The sequence below is a fragment of the Syngnathus leptorhynchus genome, chromosome 2, assembly GCF_054491065.1.
Source record: "Syngnathus leptorhynchus isolate UIUO chromosome 2, UIUO_Slep, whole genome shotgun sequence".
Taxonomy (NCBI): Eukaryota; Metazoa; Chordata; class Actinopteri; order Syngnathiformes; family Syngnathidae; genus Syngnathus; species Syngnathus leptorhynchus.
Genome location: NC_141196.1, coordinates 23,626,869 through 23,643,502, shown reverse-complemented (window position 1 = coordinate 23,643,502; position 16,634 = coordinate 23,626,869). Strand labels below are relative to the sequence as shown.

Sequence of the window (16,634 nt, the reverse complement as noted above, 5' to 3'; positions counted from 1 at the left end):
TGATACAATCATACATGTTGATTGAATTGTTGATCAATTCGCATGTTTAAACCGCATGAGGATGCACTATGGCTGTGGAATAATTGGAGCCTCACTGAAAATGAGTTCCATTCGCTGACTTCCGGAGTCAGGAGATTTAATGACAATTTGGAGTGGTACGGGTGGTTCGTTAAAATTGTTGTCCATATTACATTTATTTGATATATCTAGTCTGACAGCAGCGCACATAGTTCCGGCGTCAACAGCTGTGTGTGTGCGTTGTTTTTTTTAATTGACACAGAGGATGAATATTCCGATAGATTTAATCATTTAGTGTCACGGATGGTTTGTTAAAATTGTTGTTTATTGAATTTATTTGATAAATCTAGTCTGACGTCGGCGGCGCACATAGTTCCTTTTGGCGTCAACAGCTGTGTTGTGTGAGTGTGTTTTTTTAAGTGACACAAGACGAAGATTCTGATTGATTTAAAGATTTGGAGTGACACAGATGGTTCGATAAAATTGTTGTTTATATTATTGGTATTTGATGTAGTTTATATATAGTTATATGGGCCTGTGCTGCACACGACAAAATCGATCGATGGATTTAATGACTTGGAGTGACACAGATGGTTTGATAAACTTGTTATTTATGTTATAGTTATTTGAATAACTGTTCTAACTTATACCAGTACCAGTCTCTTCTTCCTCATCTTTGTCGAGTGATGCCACACCAAGTACCTCAACATCACCTACCAACATAAAGGCTGAACCCATGGACCCTGCTGATTGGGCTGTTTTATCTGATAAGATAAAAATGTGCTTGGACCATATCGGATTGAGCAGAGCTTCACTTTCCCCAAAAAGCGAGGAGAGGACACATTCAGAGTCAGCATGGCTATTTCCAAAGAGAGCTGATAAATGGTGAAAAGGTTAGAAGAAGTTGGCTAACATTCTAAAAAGGAGGACTGTTTGTACTACTTCTGCTACAAACTATTCTTCAAAAAGAACTTCAATTTGAACATAGAGGGATTCAATGATTGGCACAATGCGACAAAGGCACTGGGGAATCATGAGTGTAGCACTGACCACAACACCAACATAGCAACATGGAGAGAACTGGAGGTCCAGCTTGCACAGGGGACAGGGAGCTCCAGGGAAAATCTTGCCTAGCGCACCAAGTGCTCAGGGTCGCCACTGTTAGCAACCTGGTTGGCTCTCTCATCTCCCTGCTATTTTTCGTACTCCTCAGCATGCCTAGTTGTATAATTATGTTTCAAATTGTATTCCTTGTGCACCGGCAACTTTTTCTTTGCAAATAAGACACGTCGGGGTGCCCCTGTGCTCAATAAAGAAATATTGCACTCCCCACCTTTCCTGAAATTGTCTGTGCTTATCACAGACCTTTCTCTTCACTGCAGGCTTTGAAAGAGACTTTGGGGCTCCGTAATATGTGATTCCACTTGAAGTCAGTCTCGGGTTTAACTTGAACTTTCAGTCGCGCGGGGCTCTGGTGCATGCGAACTTTTGCTCTCCAATCGCTATCGGAGAAAGGCGTATACATGGCAGAGAGATCCGAATAGCTATCAGAGTTCTTCATCTCTGATCATATCGGAGAACGGCAGTTATCCAAATTTATCGTGTCATGTAAATGCACTTACTTTTAAGTTTCAGTTTCACTCGCAATGCACCTACAATTAATTGGAGGACTGTGGGTGTCGAGTGGAGTCAGCGGCTTCACAGCTTCTCCTCCGCCCAGCTGACTGGAGGAATGAATGAATAAGTGTGCGAGGCACTGGACAGCCCGGTCGATGTCCCACCCTGCAGAGCCATATTCCTCATCGTGATTGGTTCATTCAGCTCCACACACTCATTCATATCAATCTTGCAGGCCACACTAACATCAATCTTTCATATTAAGACAGGAACCGCAAATTATCGTCATGGGGGCTGCAGTTGGCCCGCGGGCCGTGAGTTTGAGACCACTGTAATTGGACCAAGGTATTCCGTTGCTTTATAAAAAATAAAAAAATAAAAAAACATACTACTTGTTATATTTTGTCCCAGTTCTTTATCTTTAATGCTCACTATGCTAATAGTAATTACCAGGAGGCTGCCTTCTCAGTTTAACTAATAAATGTATGCTACAAAAGATTGAGACGCAGGTGTGGAGCCTTCTCTGCGAGATTGCGTAAGAAGGTCTAACCCCCACTTATACTCTTAGCCACCCATCTGCAAGGGGCGACTGCCTGGCCTGTGTGATAATGTGTGACAATGTGTGACCTTGCAGTTTTAACTGAAATCAACTATGTGTGTGCAAAGAGTGTCAGAGAAGATAAGACCAGTGAAAGCAAGAGAAGGGTCACAGAAAGATAAAAGGCCTATTCTAACATATTCAAGGTGATGAATAGCATGGTTTCATGAGATTAGTGTCCCAATTTGTTTTACTTTATTTTACTCATTGACAAAGATTTTATTTGCATAACACATCATTGTAAATGAGTTCACATTATCTTACAAGTGGAAGGTTCAAGAGTCCAAAGGCAAAAGCTGACTATGTAATTTTAATGATTTAATGAGTTTTTTTGTTTTAATAATATGTCTATCTGAAAGCGTATTTTGAGACCCTCAAGCACGCTGTACATAAATAAATTAACAATAAAAACAGAAGAAATTAAAATACAATATAGTGCGTATAGTTAGTAGACAATGCCCTGGATGAGCCCCCAATAGTGAGATGACGAGCTCCCAACACACGACTGATCTACGCACAATTAAACGACCATGAAACATTAAAAATAAAATAAATGAATGCGAGGCTTATTAAAGCTCTTTGGTGGCCAACCAATGGTGTAAATGAATGCACTCCACCATTTTAACAAAATGGGGTCCCTCATCTGTTGGTCTATGACATTTTTTTTCTTTTATTCGGACTGACAATGGATAGACCAGGGTAAAAAGGATGAGTACTGACATGGACAGGGGATGATTATTTTTATGAATGAGGACTCTGCTTTTAACAGTTAATGGTTTGTGAGATTTTACAATTTCAATTTAGTAAAATCTGAAAGAAATTAGCAGTTGCACAATACTGTGTATTATTATTTCTTTGATGATTAGCATACTATTTGATCAATTCCACAATAAAATGACAAATATTCTTGTTTTATTGTGGCTTTTCTTTTCAGAGTCCAGACCAGTTGAGGAACAAACTGAGGCCTCACAAACAATAACTGCTGCAACAGAGGCCTACATATGGAGCCACCCTGCAGTGCTCTACTTGATCTCACATTATGAGCAACATTGTCCAAACCTCACATCGCCCGAAAGTGAAGGAAAATAAAGTGTGTGAAAACTAGTGGCAATGGCCATATGCAGGAATAAAATCACTATAACTGGTTCTCAGTGTTATAATAAGAAATAAAGTAACAAAAACAGGGTCTGGGAGAGCAACATGTCCATACCATGTCCATACCCTGTCACCCATAGACGTCTGGTCTTGTAAAGACCTAATTTAGACGTCTAAAATTGGTTATGGTATAGACCTAGAATAGATGTCTAATTTTTTTTTTTTAAATATGATCATATTTTGAAATTTTAATGTCTGAACCAGCTGTAAGTTGTATAAATAATGTACAGTTGTTTGGATTTGTGTTTAACAAGCATATTGATCCGTACATGTGAATTGGTTCTTTCTGTAACCTGATATCGACGTCTATTTTAGGTTATTTTATAGACGTCTAAATTACGTCTATATATAGATAGACCTGAAATAGACATCTATATTAGGTTGTTTTAGGTTATTTTATAGACGTCTAAATTACATCTATATATAGACCTAAAATAAACGTCTATATTAGGTTATTTTATAGACATGTAAATTATGTCTATACATATATAGACCTAAAATATTCGCAGGGTACAAAAAAGTTACAAAACCATTCACTCCGAATGAGCTTTGGGATGATGCCATGGCAAAGATGTAATTTCCCTTTTTTACCCATGGATTTGTGATTCCAGATTTAGCTCAAGGAGTGGCCCGTGAAAAAGTAGGTGCTTATCTTTAGATGTCATTAAAATGTGCACCTAACTTTGTTTTGCGCTCAACAGGCCTTGAAACTCTAAGGCAAATCACTTCAAAAGTTAAAATTTTGTTGTGTCATGTTATTAACAGCGGTTAATGGGTGAATCGTCAAATCAGACATCTTCTTTTTCCCTTTCCCCTTTTCGGACTCGAAGCATGGAGATGAGAAGCATCTGTATTAAAAACTGATCGGACTCCACAAGGTACAGATTGATTTTTGATCGTAGAAGTAATCACAACTGCCTTGCGTTATCTTTGGAAATTGATCTGTTATTGGTAGTTTGAAGACTTAGACTTAGACAAACTTTATTGTCATTTTGTCTGCACAGGGTGCATACAAAACAAAATTCCGTTGCATACGGCTTACAACAATGCAGTGATATTGCGGTTGAATAAAAATAACGTACTATATAAAAATATAAAAACAAATAAGTATAAAGTGCAGCAGTGATAAGTATGTAATAGTACAAGGAGACAAAAACAGTATTTAAAAAGTGTGCAGAGGAATGCTAAACCAGGTTGCGTACTTTTAAATTTACATGGATTATAAAAGTTCAGCAAAGTTGGCAGTGCAAGATAGTGGTTCGTAGTGTCATAATGTTCAGTTCTGTGTATGTGTGATGCAGAGTCCAGTTTAGAGTTCAACAGTTCAACTGTCAGATGACAGCAGGGAAAAAGCTGTTGCAGAACCTGGTGGTCCTGCAGCGGTTGCTGCGAAACCTCTTCCCAGAGCGCAGCAGAGAGAACAGTCCATGGTGGGGGTGTGATGTGTCACCGATGATGTTACGAGCTCGGGACACGCAGCGCTGAGATGAAATGTCCTGAATGGAGGGAAGAGGAGCCCCGATGATCCTCTCTGCTGTCCTCACCAGTCTCCTCACGTTCTTCCAATCGGAGGCGCTGCAGCTTCCACACCACACAGAGAGACATCTTGTCAGAATGCTCCCTATGGTGCTTCTGTAGAACGTCCTCAAGATGGGTGGGGCAGGTGGGCTCTCCTCATCCTCCGCAGGAAGTGCAAGCGCTTCTGTGCCCTCTTGACCAGTGCCATGGTGTTCACAGTCCAGGTGAGGTCATTTGTGATGTAGACCCCCAGGAATTTGGTGCTGCTGACCACCTCCACAGCTTAGCTGTTGATGATCAGTGGAGCGTGGTGAGGCTGGTTTTTCCTGAAGTCGACGATCTCCTTCGTCTTCTCCACATTCAAGATCAGGCTGTTGTCTCTGCACCAGCCCACCAGCTGCTCCACCTCCTCTCTGTAGTCCAGGTCGTTGTTGTCTCTGATGAGCCCCACCACCATTGTGTCGTCTACGAACTTCACAATGTGATTGGTGGTGAACCTGGTCGCAGTCGTGTGTGATCAGGGTGAACAGCAGGGGGTTCAGGATGCAGCCCTGAGGGGAGCCTGTGCTGAGGGTGATGAATCGGAGGTGTTCTGTCCAACCCGAACTGACTGGGGTCTGTTGGTGAGGAAGTCTAGCAGCCAGTTGCGAAGAGGGGTGCTGAAGCCCAGGTGTTCCAGTTTTCCTACCAGATGCTGTGGGATGATGGTGTTAAATGCTGAACTGAAGTCCAGGAACAGCATCCGCACATGGGTGTCCTTCTCCTCCAGGTGAGCCAGGCTCAGGTGAAGAGCGGAGGAGATGGCATCCTCAGTGGAGCGGTTCTGCCGGTAGGCAAACTGGAACGGGTCGAATGTTGGGGGGAGTCTGAAGACGATGTGTTCTTTAAGCAGCCTTTCGAAGCACTTCATCATGATGTATATACTTATATATGCTTAGCTACTGTCGCGCATAGGCGATGCAAAAAGCGTATGTTATTATTGCAATCTTCAATATGGAACTTGGATTTATGACATGTCAATCATTGCCTTAACTTTCACACTCCATGGCGGATGTCAAAGTGCAAAATAAAACCCAGGTTTACCCTGTACATTTTCACCATTTGGATAACAACTTGTAGAACAAGCAATTTTATCAGTACTATTTTAAAATAACGTGATCAGATATGTACAACAGCCAAAATAATTTGCACCACATTCAAAGGCAGAATGCCACCATTTTTTTTTCAAAGAGGGCAAAGTTTATCATTGGAGAATGGTTCATTTGAATCCTGAACCTAACATTTGCTTCATTCTTCAACAGCTCGGAAGTGAGTGTGAAACGCCCATGACAGGGAAAAGTAAGAGATTTTTTTTTTAGGCATTAGTCATTTAAAAAGAAGTTATGGCTGCAGTAATTTAAGTCAGTATTTTATTTCTATTTCTCTTTATTCTCAGAGCTTCTGAAGGTCATCGTGGAGCCGCCTCTGGCAATCCCTTTGCGGAGGAGCCTCAACTCTCATTCAGAATGTGACGTGGAGAGTGGATGGTGCCCATGACTGATCTAGAGACCTTTGACATGATGTCCAAGGAAATAAATGCCAAACAGGATGCAAGACTGAATGACAGAATGATTAAGCTTAGAATTGTCAACCTGGGCTCCTCCAAATCAAATACAGCCCCTGTCACGTGTGGTGTCCCTCAAGGATCTGTCCTAGGACCCCTCCTTTTTATTCTGTACATACTCCCCCTGGGTCAGGTAATCAGCCGACACGGCATCTATTTTCACTGCTATGCCGATGACACCCAGTTATACCTCAGAACCGACCCCAATCCACGCTCCACTCCTGTCCCCTCATCATCACCCACTCAGGCCCTTTCCAACTGCCTAGAGGAGATTAGGGTGTGGATGAGTTACAACTTCCTTCAACTGAACAGTTCCAAAACCAAAGCCATACTAATTGGCACCCCTCACCAGATCCAGTCATCACCCATAACCACCATCTCCTTCTTTGGTCAAGATATCCCCCTTTCCACCTCTGTTACCAACCTCGGGGTGAAGTTCGATCCACAACTTACCTTTACCAACCACATCAAACATCTGTACAAAACCTGCTTTTTCCATATCAAAAACATTTCTAAACTCCGCCCATTCCTCACCTTCTCTGATGCAGAAAAGCTCATCCACGCCCTAATCTCTTCCAGGCTGGACTACTGTAACAGCCTGCTCATCAGTATCCCCAACAAAGACCTCCGGAAACTCCAATTCATTCAGAACTGTGCCGCCTGAACTCTGACAAAAATCCGCAAACATGACCATATCACCCCTATTCTTCAGTTCCTACACTGGCTTCCCATAACATCAAGAATTCATTACAAGATTGCCCTCATCACCCACCTCTGCATCTACAGTAACGCCCCTCAATACCTCAAAGACCTCCTTGCTCTTCACTCATCCACCCGTAACCTCCAGTCACAAAGCTCCAACCTCCTCCATCTGCCCCGTACACGACTCCGCACCATGGGAGACTGAGCTTTCTGTGCAGCTGCCCCCCACATTTGGAACTTCGTCAATCCCAGTCCGTGGACAATTTTAAAAAGGGGCTTAAAACTTTTCTCTTTAGAAAGGCTCTCCCCGGCTCCTCTTAGATGTCTCCTATCGTCTCTGTGTTTTTATGCTTTTATGCCTTTATTCTGTTTTTTGTGAGTTTTTATTACTAGTCTTATTTCTGTAGCACTTTGAGATTCTTTTATGAAAAGCACTTTACAAATAAAATGTATAATTATTATTAATTGGCTAGTCAAAATTTTGGATGTCCCCCCCACACACTCTTGATAGCTTACAAATGGAACCTGTAGGGTTCTGTTTGGTTTAATTGCTGTACTGTCAAAGTTACTGACTTTTCAGTTACTTTTTTGCTTGATATCCAAGAAAAAAAAAGTCCTCTTCTGAGACACTGTTCATAATTCCTTGTATACACATTGCAAAGCACTCTTGTGTTCGGAGGCCACTGATTTGAAGACCTGCATGTTTTCAAGACCATGGACCGGTATGATTAGTTTGACATCTGTACTGTAGATTAAAAAAAGACAACAGTGAAGGCTTACGATGTTGATATTTTTTTCTGTTGTAGACTCTACACAAATGACAATGACAAAGTTTAATATGAGTGCTTGTGTGACTCGTGAAGAAAGCCCTTCGGAAGACTGCCCTGATAGCGCTGGTAAATAAAAAAAGAAACCCTGTCTGTTCTTTCCTGTGCAATTGCTTCATGTTAGAAATGTGCGACCGACATGAGATGCATCAAGGAAAAACTATTTTACAGTTAGTCGTGTTTTTTTCCCCATTTTCATATTTCTTTTACAGAGTAATCCCAAGGTCTACAATGGGTGGTGCCTGATGTCCATTGAGTTCATCTTTGTAGAAGCTGTTGGCGACACGCACAGAGGCCACGTTTGATGAAAGGACCGCAATGGCTTTAAAATTAAAACTGGCACAGAGTAGCAAAGGGGGCTATCAAAAGCCCACAAGAGAGTGATCTTTATATTGTTTTTTTGTCGAGCTGGTTGTTTTGTTTGATATGTCCTACATAAAATATGTACCGTAATTTTCGGACTATAAGTCTCGGTTTTTGTCATAGTTTATTTCTGTATTTAAAAAATGTCAATTTTCACACCCTAGACCATCACAAATCAAATGCATCCTGGAACTACACTAAGGTAAGGATCACCTATTAAATGTATTGAAGAGAACCTCAATGTTGAATAGACGTCTAGGTGTTCAAATGATCACTAGTTATTGGTGGGATTAGCGCTAATCGCGCGAATAGCTATTGGCTATCATTCGAATGCTACTCAATAAACGTCAAAAAGAGCTTTCACATATAGACGCCTCCGTGAGTCGTCACCTTATTGTGGTGGAGGGGTTTGTGTGCGCCTATGATCCTAGGAGCCATGTTGTCTGGGGCTTCATGCCCCTGGTAGGGTCACCCATGGCAAAAGGATCCTAGGTGAGGGGCCAGACAAAGCACGGCTCACCAAAGCCCCTTATGACACCAAGCGAAAATGGACTTAGTTTTCCTTCGCCCCCGGATGCGGGTCATCGGGGCCCCTCTGTGAAGCCAGGCCTGGAGGTGGGGCTTGAAGGCGAGCCCCTGGTGGCCGGGGCTTCGCCCATGGGGCCCGGCTGGGCATAGCCCGAAAAGAAAACGTGGGTCCCCCTTCCCATGGGCTCACCACCTGTAGGAGGGGCCAAAGGGGTCGGGTGCAAAGTGAGCTGGGCGGTGGCCAAAGGCAGGGACCGTGGCTGTCCGATCCCCGGCTGCAGAGGCTGGCTCTGGGGACCTGGAATGTCACCTCTCTGGCTGGAAAGGAGCCTGAGCTGGTGTGTGAGGCAGAAAAGTTCCGATTAGACATAGTCCACACATAGTTTGGGCTGTGGTACAAGACGTCTCGAGAGGGGCTGGACTCTCTTCCACTCTGGAGTTGCCCACGGTGAAAGGCGTCGAGCAGGTGTTGGCATACTTATTGCCCCCCGGCTGGGCACCTCCACATTGGGGTTCACCCCGGTTCACCCCGGTGAGCGAGAGGGTAGCCTCCCTCCTTCGGGTGGGGGGACGACTGTTGTTTGTGTCTATGCACCAGTCCCTGGAGGAAGTGCTGGAGAGCGCTCCTTCTGGGGACTCCATCGTTCTACTGGGTGACTTCAATGCTCACGTGGGCAATGACAGTGAAACCTGGAAGGGCGTTATTGGGAGGAACGGCCCTCCCGATCTGAACCCGAGCGGTGTTCCATTATTGGACTTCTGTGCTCGACACGGATTTTCTATAATGAACACCATGTTCAAGCATAAGGGTGTCCATGTGTGCACTTGGCACCAGGACACCCTAGGCCGCAGTTCGTTGATCGACCTTGTAGTCGTGTCATCGGATTTGCGGCCGCATGTTTTGGACACTCGGGTAAAGAGAGGGGCGGAGCTGTCAACTGATCACCACCTGGTGGTGGTTTGGCTCCGATGGTGGGGGAAGATGCCGGTCCGACCTGGCAGACCCAAACGCTCTGTGAGGGTCTGCTGAGAACGTCTGGCAGAATCCCCTGTCAGGAAGAGCTTCAACTTCCACCTCCGGCAGAGCTTTTCCCACGTCCCGGGGGAGGCGGGGGACATTGAGTCCAATTGGACCATGTTCCGCGCCTCCATTGTTGAGGCAGCCGACCGGAGCTGTGGCCGTAAGGTTGTTGGTGCCTGTCGTGGCGGCAATCCCCGAACCCGCTGGTGGACACCGGCGTTAAGGGATGCTGTCAAGCTGAAGAAGGAGTCCTATCCTGCAGGACTCCAGAGGCAGCTGACAGGTACCGGATGGCCAAGCGGAACGCGGCTTCGGCGGTTGCTGAGGCAAAACCCAGGCGTGGGAGGAGTTTGGCGAGGCCATGGAGAATGACTTCCGGACCGCTTCGAGGAAATTCTGGTCCACCATCCGGCGTCTCAGGAGGGGGAAGCAGTGCACAGTCAACACTGTTTACAGTGGAGATGGTGTGCTGCTGACCTTGACTCGGGACGTTGTGAGTCGGTGGGGCGAATACTTCGAAGACCTCCTCAATTCCACCGACACGCCATTATGGAACCAGGGCCTGGAGACTCTTGAGGCGGACTTTCCAATCTCTGGGGGCAAAGTCACTGAGGTAGTTGGAAAACTCCTCGGTGGCAGGGCCCCGGGGGTGGACGAGATTCCACTGGCAAGCCTTCCATTGTGGAAGCAGTGCCTGAAGACTCTGAGGCGGACTCTCCAATCTCTGGGATCGAAGTCACTGAGGTCGTTAAAAAACTCCTCTGTGGCAGGGCCCCGGGGGTGGATGAGATCTGCCTGGAGTTCTTAAAGGCTCTGGATGTTGTGGGTCTGACACGCCTCTACAGCATTGCGTGGACATCGGGGACGGTGCCTCTGGATTGGCAGACTGGGGTGGTGGTTCACCTCTTTAAGAAGGGGGACCGGAGGGTGTGTTCCAATTACAGGGGAATCACACTCCTCAGCCTCCCTGGTAAGGTCTATTCAGGGGTGCTGGAGAGGAGGATCCGTCGGGAGGTCGAGCCTCGGATTCAGGAGGACCAGTGTGGCTTTCGTCCTGGCCGTGGAACAGTGGACCAGCTCTACACCCTCGGCAGGATCCTCGAGGGTGCATGGGAGTTCGCCCAACCAGTCCACATCTGTTTTGTGGACTTGGAGAAGGCGTTCGACCGTGTCCCTCGGGACGTTCTGTGGAGGGTGCTTCGGGAGTACGGGGTGCCGAGCCAACAGATAAGGTCGGTTCAGTCCCTGTATCACCGATGCCAGAGTTTGGTCCGCATTTCCGGCAGTAAGTCGGATTCATTCCCAGTGAGGGTTGGACTTCGCCAAGGCTGCCCTTTGTAACCGATTCTGTTCATAATTTTTATGGACAGAATTTCTAGGCACAGCCAAGGCGTTGAGGGGGTCTGGTTTGGAGACCTCAGCATCTCGTCACTGCTTTTTGCAGATGACGTGGTGCTGTTGGCTTCTTCAGGCCGTCATCTCCAGCTCTCACTGGAGCGGTTCGCAGCCAAGTGTGAAGCGGTCGGGATGAGGGTCAGCACTTCCAAATCCGAGTCCATGGTACTCGGTCGGAAAAGGGTGGAATGCCCTCTCCAGATCAGGGATGAGATCCTGCCCCAAGTGGAGGAGTTAAAGTATCTTGGGGTCTTGTTCACGAGTGAGGGCAGGATGGAGCGCGAGATCGACAGGCGGATCAGTGCAGCGTCGGCAGTAATGCGGACTCTGTACCGGTCCGTCGTGGTGAAGAGAGAGCTGAGCCAAATGGCAAAGCTCTCGATTTACCGGTCGATCTACGCTCCTACCCTCACCTATGGTCACGAGCTATGGGTCGTGACCGAAAGAACAAGATCCAGGATACAAGCGGCTGAAATGAGTTTCCTCCGCAGGGTTAGGGTTAGGGTGAGAAGCTCGGTCATCCGGGAGAGACTCGGAGTAGAGCCGCTGCTCCTCCACGTTGAGAGGAGCCAGATGAGGTGGCTCGGGCATCTCATCAGGATGCCTCCTGGACGCCTCCCTGGGGAGGTGTTCCGGGCATGTCCCACCGGTAGGAGACCCGGGGTTGACCCAGGACGCGCTGGAGAGACTACGTCTCTCGGCTGGCCTGGGAACGCCTTGGGATCCCCCGGGATGAGCTGGAGGAAGTGGCTGGGGAGAGGGAGGTCTGGGAGTCCCTCCTAAAGCTGCTGCCCCCGCGACCCGACCCCGGATAACCGGAAGAAGATGAAGGTGAAGGAGTAAAAATGGAGCAAGTGTGTACTCAGCAGACAGAATATAGCGCGAGAGTAGTGCAAGGCAGCCAACACGGCCCAAAAGGTCAGGACGTTATGCAGCCAAGGGCAGAGGGGGGAGAGAGTTCAGGATCCTAACAGCCTAGAGTATGAAGCTGTTGGTGAGTCTTGTGGTGCGGGAGCGCAGGCTCCTGTACCTCTTCCCAGAGGGCAGCAGATCAAACAAAGTGTGAGCGGGGTGACTCATCACACACAATCGTCGTCCCCTTGCGGGTGAGACGGGAGGTGTAAATGTCCTTCAGGGAGGGGAGCGAAGCACCAATAATCCTATCAGCTGTGTTCACTATGCACTGCAGGGCCTTCATGTTGTATTCAGTGCAGCTACCGCCCCACACAGCGATACAACTGGAGAGGACACTTTCAATGGTGCCATGGTAGAAGTAGCCATATGTGGTCATGATGGCTGGTGGAGCACCTGCTCGCCTGAGTTTCCGCAGGAAGTACAGGCGGCGCTGAGCTTTCTTCGCCAGTGATGCAGTGTTGGTGGTCCAGGAGAGGTCATCACTGATGTGCAACCCCAGGAATCTGGTGCTGCTCACTCTTTCCACCACAGCACCGTCGATGGTCAGTGGCAGGTGTTGGGTGTGACCCTTCCGGAAGTCAACAACAATCTCCTTGGTCTTGCTGCCGTTCAGCTGGAGGTTGTTGTCCCTGCACCACGTGGCCAGAAGGGCGACCTCCGACCTGTATTGAGTATTGTGTTTGTTACACTTTTAGACGACTTTTAGACGTGTTTTACCCGAGACGTCTGGTTAGCATATAGATGTCTATTAGACGTCAAATTGCTCGCAGGGCTTATATTTCTTAGACATAAGATTTACAGTACAGAGAAAAAACAACAAAGAGGAAAATGGAACTGGAAAATTTCAGATTTGGTGAGTTCGTGTGTGAGGTTCGCTCTGTTAAAATCACCCAAAACAATGATCAGTAAGTTTAGTAGTTTTCTCTCAATGTCTATTACCTGGTCAGCCAGCAACTGTGTGGATTCAATCGCACGGGCGTATGGTGGAATGTAAACAGTTGCCATTACAATCGAGGAGGACTCACGCGGTGAATAAAATGGCAGTTTATAAAAAGTGTTTCTAGGAGAGTGCTGCAAGACTCTTTTAACACTGTGACATCAGTACACCAACCGTCATTAATATAGAAACATAGACCACCTCCCTTTGTTTTTCCCGTGAGCTCTGTGTTGCGATCGGCACATAGTAACCTAAATCCAGGCAGCTGTACGGCATGGTCGGGGACGAGTTTGGTGAACCACGATTCAGTGAAACACAGGCCAGCGGATCTGCTAACGCCCGGGTCCCTTGCGATGAGAAGCAGCAGTTCGTCCATCTTGATGGTAGGGGACCATAGAACTCCCTCTCTGCCTCAGATTCACGAGGATTCCTGCGCGCTTGCCACACCGCCATCTGCGGCATAGCTTGTAGAGCACCGTCGCTCTGGCTAAAATCTCCGTCAAACAGCCTGGGTCAGTAAAAACGGAGAGAAAGTACCAGGAGAAGATTGACAGTAGCTCTCTCTTGTGTTAAAATTAAAAGGTGCAATACACTTAGGCAGGAGTTGATGTGTGGGCTATATTCTATTTATAAAATATTTTGCAGGCCGCGGGCTGTAATTGGCCCGCGATCCAGTCTATGTTGGTATGTTTACTGAAGATTGTTATCAGCTCCAAATGCTTATGCTCTCTTATCGATAGTTAGTGCTGGGTTTGGTGTCTCCATGGTAACTAAACACTTCAAATTGCAACTTGTATTGGTTAAACACGCGGTGGTGGTGGTGTGAATAGATATTGACCTCAGGACAATATACTTTTTGGAATTGTATAAAAGTCACCATCACAGTACCGCAGGTTTATTCTACAGGTCTGGGTAATACTTATCATTAAATTAATCAGATAGTTATGTAGCTGTGAAAATTATCATTTCCTATTTTTTGGCAAATCACATGTTTTAACTGTCTCCACTACTGTGTAGTTTTAAGCATTCTTATAACAATAGTGAGTAATTTTAGTCATATTTTTGGTAGTAGCTGCAACAATTATATACAGTATCTGCTGGTAATTTAGGTTTTAAGGCCATTTCTTGCCTTGCAACCATGACATCATAAAAATGGACAAACATTTTTAGTCAGAGCAGATGTATACCCTAGGCTAGAGCAAAACTTTTGTATTCACTCTGTTTGAACTGAAAGTCATTAAGATCAACCTGGATATTGGAGATGCGAACAGATGTGTAAACAAAGGAAGTCTCCTGTTGCTTTGACTGAGGTTGGGCATAAAATATTCACCAATAGGTTTGCTTGGGGAGGCTGTAGCCTCTCAGCAGAACACTCTTGACTCTACATTATTCTTCCCCAGCACACCACTTCTTCTCTCTTTAATGGAGGACAGCACCAAATGAGCCAGATGGCCACAGTTCCTTACCACCTTGACATGAAATATTCAACTAAAGACTAAAATCTGTATGACTGTATTGAAAATGGAAAGATCATGCACATAGCTGTTTATAGTTTCAGGCGCCCTGTCCCAAATTAACATTCCTAAATGAATTTGGATATTTTGCTTTTCTCGGTTTCCTGAGGTATTGGCAGTAAATATTTGAATGGTATACCGTAAGTGACTTACTTACTTACTGAGGCTCATCGCTCCCCATGGAGCATAGGCCACAGACTCGTCTCCATTTAACACGGTTTTGGGCTGTCCTTTCTGCCTCCCCCCATCTGATTCCAAGGCTCTTGAGTTCTGCCTCAGTGTCCCATTTCCAGCTGTTTTGGGGCCGTCCTCTCCTTCTCTTCCCCTGGGGGTTCCAAGTCAGGGCCTGGCGTGTGTGTCAGGTCTAAATATGATCAGACATTAAATCAACCGCTAGAACAAAGAGGAGAAGACAACCAGGATAAGTTTACTCGCGAGAACGATAGAGAAAGGAAGCTCAGTTACAATCTCCATCAATTCTGAGTCCCAACTCCGCGTACTCCTCTTTTTAATGTTTTGGTTGCCCTGGTTACAGAGGCGTTGCTACACTAAAGGGTGGGGAGATAGTGGCTGTAGCAACGCTGATTTGCTAAGGAATGTAGTGTAGTGTGATTTAGCACTTAATTGTCGGCCCATGACCCTCGCACCGGACTTGCAGAATCTGTTGTCTTTCCTCAACCAGCTGTCTTCTCTATGGTTGGCCGACTCCTCCTCGACTGTGATCAGATAACTTGAAGCACGTTGAATGCCGCTTTCCTGTGGAACAATGCAACTAAACATTTGCTAAGTTTATCTTCTTAATAAACTAACACAACACATAATATTAATGAGTAACTAGTCCTACCTAAACATTTCAACACATATTAAGTAAATGTGAGGTAACTGTTATACAGTTCCTTAAACAAACGTCGAGGAAATATGGGATAACTTATACGTGACTACTTCAAACTGTATATATCATTTAACAAAGAAAAACAGTTCCTATCGACAATCTATGAATCAAAGCTACAGTTAACTAAAGGAATGAAGTCCCTTTGAACTAAACAAAGAACATCTCGCTTATCCAAAGAAGCTCTGCTCATTGTTAATGAAGACCTCTTCCAAAAACAAACACAAAAGTAAAATAATGACAGGAAGGATACATAAGGCTGACGGGGATCAAAAGACATTCCTTGAACTGAATGGGAAGTACTTAGTTCAAAGAAGAGTCGTAAACTCCAGGTCTGGCAGGCCAAGGCTTCCCCGAGATCATCCCAACAGTGGCCAGATAGCTATAACAAATGTGGTAAAGGCAGAAATGATGGTGAATACTCTGAGCAAAGTTCCAATAACCTGGCAGAGGAAGCGAAAAGGAGCAGAGAGGAAACTAAAGGCATGTATGCAGGGACTAATGAACTGAATAGGAAGTACTTAGTTCAAAGAAGAGTCGTAAACTCGTAAAAGATGAGGCTTCCAAATCTGGCAGGCCAAGGCTTCCCCGAGATTATTCCAACAGTGTGGTAGTATCTGCCGGTTTCCTCAAGGTGTGTCCAATCCATCCCCACTTTCGCCTCAGGATTTCTTTCTCTACTGGCTCCTGTCTTCCTCTCTCCCACTGTTCTTCATTTCTGATTTTTTTTCTGGCCACCTGATTGTGAAGATGCTCCTCAGACAGCAGTTGATGAAGGTTTGTATCTTCTGCCACATCCTTTCCATCCTTCTCCACATCTCTGAACCGTAGAGAAGGATGATTTTCACATTGGAATTAAAGATACATACTTTAGTTGTTGTGGCTATTTCTTTGGAGGAACAGATGTTTTTTAGGATAATGAACGCTGCTCTGGCTTTGTCTACTCTCGCAGTGACGTCGCTGTCTGCGCCCCCTCTGACTATCTATGATGCTGCCGAAGTAGGTGAAAGGAGTCAACCTCCTGTATGGGATTG

General features: G+C 45.8%; 1 long non-coding RNA gene across 1 annotated transcript; it reads left to right on the top strand.

Moving 5' to 3' along the window:
- The first annotated feature begins 3,636 nt into the window (after positions 1-3,636).
- Positions 3,637-8,082, top strand: LOC147061318 (uncharacterized). The gene is made up of 3 exons (XR_015065537.1): positions 3,637-5,735; positions 6,208-6,244; positions 6,342-8,082. It is a non-coding gene; the product is annotated as an uncharacterized LOC147061318 (long non-coding RNA).
- Positions 8,083-16,634: the final 8,552 nt, after the last annotated feature.